This window comes from Erinaceus europaeus, chromosome 1 (assembly GCF_950295315.1).
Source record: "Erinaceus europaeus chromosome 1, mEriEur2.1, whole genome shotgun sequence".
Taxonomy (NCBI): domain Eukaryota; kingdom Metazoa; phylum Chordata; class Mammalia; order Eulipotyphla; family Erinaceidae; genus Erinaceus; species Erinaceus europaeus.
Window position 1 is genome coordinate 184,501,571 of NC_080162.1, and position 8,958 is coordinate 184,510,528.

The 8,958-nt window shown below is 40.5% G+C and overlaps 1 non-coding gene across 1 annotated transcript; it reads left to right on the plus strand.

Moving 5' to 3' along the window:
* The first annotated feature begins 1,690 nt into the window (after nucleotides 1-1,690).
* On the plus strand, nucleotides 1,691-1,811 carry LOC132532458 (U6atac minor spliceosomal RNA). The gene has a single exon (XR_009544414.1). It is a non-coding gene; the product is annotated as a U6atac minor spliceosomal RNA (small nuclear RNA).
* The last annotated feature ends 7,147 nt before the right edge of the window (nucleotides 1,812-8,958 follow it).

Consider the following 8,958-nt stretch of genomic DNA (forward strand, 5'->3'; position numbering starts at 1 on the left):
ATTAGAAGGCTGAGAAAAGGAGCTCAAAGGTAGAGAACAGGACTTGCATAGTGAAACTAAAAAGACCTCAGATTCATTTACTACATTGCCATATGCCAGAACTAAACAGTTTCTCTCTCTCTCTCTCTGTCTCTCTTGGCACCAATCCCTCATTTGAGGGCACCACTTGATCTGATCTTTTTTCTTTCTCCCCCTCCTCCTTATCCTCCTCAGCCTCCTCTTCGACCTCTTATTCCTTTTTCTTTTTACATTAGATAGACAGAGACAGAGAGACAGCACAGAACTGATAAATCATCCACGGAGATTTCTCTGGTGCTGTGGTTCTTCATTGTGGTGCCAGGATTCTAACCCAGGGTCTTACCTATGGTAAGTCAAGTTCTCCCCTGACTGAGTCATCATCTGGCTTCCTCTCTCTCTCTCTCTTGTTGGGAACATGTGTGAGCCTGATAGAGCTTAGGGAGAACCACCCCCATCTTTGGATGGAGGTCTGAGAAGATAACCTCTTGGTAAGTCTCTCTCAACCGAGGTGAGCATAAGGGGGGAAACTCAGACTTGGTTCTTTCCTTCTTGACTCTCAGGCCCACAGATACCCCAGTACTTCCCTCCATTAACTGCAGGCCACATGGCCGCAGATTCACTCATTCAAAGTCACCTTCTGATCACAGAAGAACACACCTTATCACACACTTCATCACACACCTCAGACCCCAGACAAGAGAAATGCCAAACTATATGGCCTTTTGATATCCATCTTCTCTCTGTCTCACCCTACGGGTTTAACCCCTATGCTTCTCTCAAATGCCTTTGGATAATTAAGTTGCTTGTGTTATGGAGAATAACTGTCTTATATCTCATCAATTCCTGTCATACCAGCCCCCTACCTTAGGGGCATGCTGACTGTTAAGAAACCTGTAATTTCTGTCATATTTCAACAATAATTAACTTCATTGCTTTTCTATTTAACTCATGTCCACGTTGCTAATAAACGGACTCTAGGATTCTGGGACTCTTAGGACTCAGATACTAGATTCACGCTAAGAGTCCCCTGGTGTCTTTTACTTCGTGTCACCCCTATCGTGAGTGAGAAAGAACCAGCCCGTTACCTTTCCCCTGGAGGACACCATGCCGGAGAAGGAGGGAGACACCCCGAAACTCTCTCTCTCTGACTGAGCCATCATCTGGTTTTCTCTCTCTCTCTCTCTCTCTATCTCTTTTTCTCATAAATATAAACACATGGGATTATCTCCCTCATAGATGAACTCTAAGAAACGAAGAAAAGGACTGTATGTACTGTGGATCCTTGAATTATAGCTGATTGAAACAGATATTGGGACTGAGAAGTGGAAGGGAGGGACACTAATGGAAGGTTGGAAACTTAAGTTTTTAGGGTGGAAGAGGTTGATGGTTTGGTGGATGATGGAGTTGGATTTCACTGATACCTCCCTTGGGGAAAGGTGGAAATATACCTTTGTGGCAACAACCATTTTGTAAATCAACAAAATGATACTGAAGTTGGAAAAATGAAACAAGCACACAGAAAGTAAACAAAACAGAATAGTTTGTAAGACATTAAGTAATTTAGAAATCTAAAAACTTCAACCATTTTATTTGTGAATATTTATTATTATTATTATTGAGAGAAAGATACTGGAATACTGATCAGCTCTGGCATATAGAAATGTCAGGGAATGTGTTGTATGAAAGGAGAGAAGGTTAGAAATGTCAGGGATTAAATCTGGCCCTTAGGTATGCAAACCCTACGCTTTAAAGTTGAATTAGTTCCCTTCAGAAGTTATGTAAGAAAAATAAATGTAGTGCTGCCAAAATAACTGATTTAGAGAGTGTTCTGCAGGGCCTGGTGGTGGCACACCTGGTTGAGTGCACATGTTGCAATGCACAAGGACCCAGGTTCAAGCCTCCAATATCCACCTGCTTTTTTTTGAGTCATGAAACAGTGTTGCAAGTCTCTCTGTCTCTCTCTCTTGATCTCTTTCTCTATCCCTCTATCACCCCCTCCCATCTCAATTTCTGACTATCTCTATCCAATAAATAAATAAAGATAATAAAAAATGTTAAGAGACAGAGAGGGTGGGGGAGAGAGAGAGTGTGTTGCTTTACAATGTGTGGAAGTCAGGTTTGAATCAGGCCTCTACCACACGGAAGGAACCTTCAGTGTCCTGGTTCCCCTCTCTCCCCAACTCTCTGTCTCCATCTGAAAAAGTCAGACTAGAGTCACGAAACCCTGGAAAGGACAAGGAAATTAATATATGAATGTGGTATTTGCAAGTCCCTATTCAAAAATTGCACATCGTTTACATATATCACTTCTCCCAAATCTGAACTATGATACTTCTTCTTCTAGCGTTTGCCCTTCTTCCGTAGCCAGTCAACAGCGTCAGGTTGAGCCTGATGTAAAGTTTCGAGACCTCCTTTGAATCTGGAGAGGTGGCAGTCGTTGACTATGTGGGTCATAGTCTGTCTGTAGCTGCAGGGGCAGTTCGGGTCGTCTCTGGCTCCCCAGCGGTGGAACATAGCGGCGCACTGGCCATGGCCTGTTCGATAGCGATTGAGGAGGGCCCAATCATAACATGCTAGGTCAAAGCCGGGTTGACGCTTGCAGGGGTCTGTGATGAGGTGTTTGTTCTTTACCTCAGCTGACTGCCAACTCTGTTTCCAAGAGTCTGGAACAGAGAAGTTCAGTGTAGGCGTAGGGGACCAGATTGGGTGACGAGACGTCAAGCGTTGGACAGGGTGGGCGAAGATATCCGCGTATATTGGCAGGTCCGGTCGAGCGTAGACGTGGGAAATGAACTTAGATGATGCCGTATCCCGACGAATATCTGGCGGGGCGACGTTGCTAAGAACTAGCAGCCATGGAACTGGGGTGGAACGGATGGTTCCAGAAATTATCCTCATGGAGGAATATAATTTGGAATCAACCAAGTGGACATGGGGGCTACGGAACCATACTGGGGCACAGTATTCTGCAGTGGAATAGCATAATGCCAGAGATGATGATCGTAGTGTGGAAGCGCTCGCGCCCCATGAGGAGCTGGCCAGTCTTGCAATGATGTTATTCCTCGCGCCCACCTTTGCTGCAGTTTTTATGAGATGTTCATGAAATGACAGAGTGCAATCGAGAGTAACGCCAAGATAGACTGGCTGGGCTTCATGCTGGATTCTCGCATCATCAAGTTGAACATTAAGCTCACTCGAGGCCGAGGCATGGTGTAGATGGAAAACAGATGATATCGTTTTTGCAGTGCTAGGGATTAGTCGCCATTTTTTACAGTAATCAGATATCAGAGACATGTCTTTCGTGAGTGTTTCCTCGAGGATGTCAAACTTGGATGCCTGAGTTGCACAGCAGATGTCATCGGCATAGATGAACTTCCTTGAAGAAGTTTCTGGGAGGTCATTGATGTAAATATTAAATAACGTAGGAGCCAGAACAGAGCCCTGGGGGAGGCCACTTGAGACAAGGGAACTATGATACTAAGATTTTGAGATAAAACCAACAATAATAATTACATTGTCAAGTTATGAATTTAAAATGTGAGAGCAGTGTTGATCAGAATTTAGTTCAGGAAAGTGCATTAATTATTCATTACATTTATATATCATCCATTTACTCATCCAGAAACACTTTAAGATGTTTATCACTTAAGCTGTAGTAAGTTAGAGCTTGGTCTCTATCTTAAAACTTTGTAACATAGAAGAGATATAAAATCTACATGAAATTAAAAAAATCTTGAAATATAGGTCCTGAAAAAATATAGATAACCAGATATTTTTCCCATTCATTTATTATTTCAGAATATAGGCCATCCACTATAAGCAAGTTTTCACCCTCATGAGTAAGGAGAATACTCAGTTATCTCTTAGGCTAGTCTAGGGTCTGTGTATTGCCTCAGGCCTCTGGTAACAGGCTGTATCTTCGGGCGATATGTACTTCTTGGCACAGAGAGTTAAGAGGAGGTTGGAGTCAGACTGGTTAGCATCTGCCATCTTTCCTTTTAATTTTTTTTTAATTTTAATGAGAGGGAGAGAGATACAGAGAGAAACACTTCAGCACTGCTCAGCTTTGGTTTACGGTGGTGCTGGGGATTGAATCTGGGACCTCAGAGCCTAAGGCATGAAATATATCCATTATGCTGCTTCCCTAGCTCCAACTACCACCCACCATTTTACCAAACACCCTACACAGTCTCTTCTGGGCCTGCAACAGTGAGTTTTCCAGCAAGCCTCTTGTTGCCAGGAATGCTGAGAAAAGTAGCAGATAAAAGGCCTGGCTCAGTGGTTTATCCAGCCTCTAGGTGGGAGATGACTGTTTTCTATCTCCTTCCCCGTGGAAGCATTCTGTCTGACCCAAATGTTTCCCTGAGGGTCCTTTTCTCTTTTAGAGAAAGTTCATCTCATTCCATTAATTCTGCAGCTCCTTAAAGGTGATGATCCAAATGATCCTTTTTTTTTTTTCTTCTGTGGTGGGGGTAAGGTGATGGAGTTGTGACTTTTGATTGTAGCTAGGTGAGTTTCCATTTCTTCACAAATATGATGGTGATGCGGCCTGTCTGCACCTAATGGTAGTGGTTCTAATTCATATCCACTGACTGACCACTTTTCAACTGAGTTTATGATCATTGCTAATTCTGAGCTATACTAAATTTTCTACTCAACATAGTTGGTACAAATTTCTATGCTAAATTTAAAACACATTTGGTTTATAGATTATACTTTAACTTTTTGTTATCTATTAAAATTTTTGTCTGGTTTATTTGGCCAGATGATTTATAACATTACTAAAACTCCTGATATTAAACCATTCTTGCATTTCTGATTCTTCATAAAATGTAGTTGTATTGCACTTTGGTGTTCGTCCTCTGATCATTGACTGAGTAAAATGACTAGCAGATTATGTATAACACCTGATCCATTCAATGTAAACCCATTTCTTTATGACTCACAAATTTAGGACACCTGATTCAGGCACTGTGAACCATTGAACTCTCCTTTTAATTTTAAAACTTTTTTTTTTTGGTTGTTGAAATAACACTTTATTGTAGTATTATATGTTTCAGATGTACAACCTTAAAAGTCAATGTGTGTATATACTGTATTGTTTTCAAGTTGAAAGTTCTGTTCTGTCCTTTACCATACAGTTACCCCCTTTGTTCTGATTTGTCCACCAGCCCCTTATCCTCCTCTTCTGCTGAACTTGTTGGTAACTAAATTTATAAGCCTCATGACAAATATGGTTCCTCTGGCTAATATTTGCTTAATGTTTGCCAAAGCACTTACTTTAAGTTTTCTATGGTATATATATATATATATATATATATATATATATTATATATATATATATATATATATATATATATATATTTTATCTTATGCTGGTAGTAATTAGAATGTTTAATGGAAATTGTTGAGACTTTGCCTTTTAAAAGACTGAAAATAGTGACAGGGAAATGGCTTACTTGGCAGATGACAGGATTTGTACACCTGAGATTCCTGGTTTGATCCACTGTGCTGAAATGATGCTTGACTTCTTTCTCGTGCTCTAAATCTCTCTCTCTTGTCTCATGTGAAGTTCTCTCTCACATGTAATTAATAAATATTTAAAAATAAATTACTGGAGGGAGTTGGGCAGTAGCTCAGCGGGTTAAGTGTACATGGTGCAAAGCACAAGGACCGAAGAGGGATCCCGGTTCCAGGCCCCAGCTCCCCACCTTCAGGGGAGTCGCTTCACAAGCGGTGAAGCAGGTCTGCAGGTGTCTATCTTTCTCTCTCCCCTCTGTCTTCTCCTCTCTCCATTTCTCTCTGTCCTATCCAACAACAACATCGATAACAACAATAATAACTACAACAATAATGACAACAATAACAACAATAATAACTACAACAATAAAAAAGGGCAACAAAAAGGAATAAATAAATATCAAAAAATAAATTTCTGGAATAATTATAAGGACTAATATATTCTTCATTTCATTGTCATATAGAAAAATACTCTTCATTGTGGGTTGCAGAAGGTAGAAGGTCTGGCTTCTGTAATTGCTTCCCCGCTGAACATGGGCATTGACTGATCAGTCCATACTCCCAGTCTGCCTCTCTCTTTCCCTAGTAGGGTGGGGCTCTGGGGAAGCGGAGCTCCAGGACACATTGGTGGGGTCTTCAGTCGAGGGAAGCCTGGCCAGCATCCTGATGGCATCTGGAACCTGGAGATTGAAAAGAGAGTTAACATACGAAGCCAAACAAATTGTTGAGCAATCATGGACCCAAAGCTTGGAATAGTGGAGAGGAAGTGTCAGGGGGGTACTCACTGCAAACTCTAGTGTACTTCTGCTTTCAGGTATATATTTTGCAGTAGTTTACGGATACGTGTGAACATATGCTCTCTCTCACAGAAACTGGTGTATATCTAGATTTTGGGACTTTGTTAGAAAGTGAAAAAAAAAGAAAGGGAGGGAGAAAGACACCTACAACACTGCCTTACCACTTTCAAAGATGTCCCCCTGAAGGTGAGGACTGGGGGCTCGAACCTGGGTCCTGGCACATTGTAACATGTGTGCTCAACCAGGTGGGCCACTGCCCAGCCCCTTCGATTTCTCTCTGTTCTATCAAAGAGGGATTACCAATTAAATAAAATAAAATTTTAAAGGTTACTATTAAAAATAAATAAATAATGCGGAGGGTAGATAGCATAATGGTTATGCAAACAGACTCTCATGCCTGAGGCTCCAAAGTCCCAGGTTCAATCCCCCACACCACCATAAGCCAGAGCTGGTTAAAAAAAAAAAAAGTGAACCACCTGAGATGGAATTAGAGTGTACTATGAAAGGAAGGGTCTCACCCGAGTAATGAAGTTGAAGGGTTATCATTCCACACGTGAAGTCTCTGGACACAGTCTGAAGTGAAGCATGTTGAGGTGGCAATCGTTGTGTTGGTTAGGTTGTGATTGGCAGATGCAATATTATTTGATATGGATTGGGAGAGGCATACGGAAAAGTGGGCCCTATCCAATGGTTCCAGGACTGGGGGAAGTAGAGGCTCTATAGTGGAGATGTGAGGTTCCTGCTGTCTTAGGGTTCAAAAAGACAATCGATAGTTAATGTTATCATCACATTATTTGTTAATTGGGTTAACTTTGAAAAGTCCTTTTGTTAGGGTTTGCTGTATAGTACCCAGTATCTTGTATATAGCTGTATATTCTGCAACCCACAATGTCCATGCTCCCAGAGGGATAGAGAATGGGAAAGCTATCAGGGGAGGGGGTGGGATATGGAGATTGGGTGGTGGGAATTGTGTGGAATTGTACCCCTCCTACCCTATGGTTTTGTTAATTAATCCTTTCTTAAATAAAAAAGAAAAAAAAAGCAAAATACTCTTCAAATATAATAACTAGGCAACTCACAGAGCAGATGAAAATGCTCTAATCACATGGTTTATTTAAATACTTTGAAAGCACATAGTGAGAAGCAAGGGCAAGAGAAAGGAGAGGTTGACACAGCATAAAATACACACAGGGTGGAAGCCACAATGCTTGATTCCTGATACTTGTTCTAGCACTTGAGGCTCCAAAGAAACCCAAAGACCAACACATTTGCTGGATCTGAGAGACACAGGAAAACAAGCTTTATCTTTACTGAGACTTGTCACTTAGTTTACTTAACAACTCTGAGTTTTGCCTAAATGTCTTGAGTAAAGCACAGGTAGGGCTAGACTGAGAACAGAACGGGTACAACCAACAGGAACCAAATGAATAATGATGTAACTGTCAGGATAGAGGCCACCATCTATGATGCTTTACTTGATCTTCCTGTTCTTTTATATTATTTGTAAATATTGTGTATTTCATTTCATATTCCATTTGTCATATGTATCTTTACCATGTCTTACTCTACATTTAATAATGAGTTGATACTTTCACTTCTGGACTCCATCACAGTTATTTCAAATCATAATTTACTCAGTCTTGAATTTTTAATTTTGTCTGTCTTTATTTTGTTATGTTTGAAGGTGACTTTTTTGTGATATATGGCTATGTTAGGAATTTCTTATTTTGGAAATTGTTATGACCCCAGCAGGAGTTTGGGACCATTAGCAAAAGAATCACAACATCAGCCTGAAGAGGAGACACAGAGCAAGAACGTATAAAAACAAGGACTTGGAGCAGTGCTGCTTCTTGGTTGGATCACCTTCAGTGCAGCAAGCTCCTGTTGGTTTTGACTCTGGACTTATCTCTGCACATGGTGGTCTTGGGTGGCTTGGTTGCAGATTTTTTAGACTTTTATTTTTATGGTTGTTGTGGTTATTATTATTATTGTTATTGCTATTGTCGTTGGATAGGAGAGAGATAAATGGAGCGAGGAGAGGAAGAACAGAGAGGGGGAGAGAAATATAGACACCTGCAGACCTGCTTCACTGCTCTTGAAGCAAACCCCCTGTCCTGCAGGTGGGGAACTGGGGCTCCAACCAGGATCCTTACGCTGGTCCTTGCACTTTGTACTATATGTGCTTAACCTGCTGTGCCACCGCCTGGCCCCCGACTTTACCTGCTTTCTTAACTAGACTTATTCCCTCAAGATTACTGTGACTTTATAAATACATCACTCTTTTGATTTAACCTTAAACGGAGCCATGTGTTTTTGCAATAGGAAATCTTTTCGCTTTTAATGCAGGAATAAAAAAAAATTACATCTTCTTATACTAAATATTATCCCAAACATAGTATAAATTTGATGATATAACGACATGAAATTCTCTTCAGTTTTTTTCTGATTATAATATTAGGTGTCAACATATTTATTTTGTGGAAAAGTCAACATTATTACATTATACTTTAATAGCTGTAATGAATTTGATGATTTTGCTTTTTTTGAAAGATAAACATAGCTACTGAAAATACTATAGTTCTTCTGCTTCAGATTTACTTCTGAAAAGTACTATTTTACAATC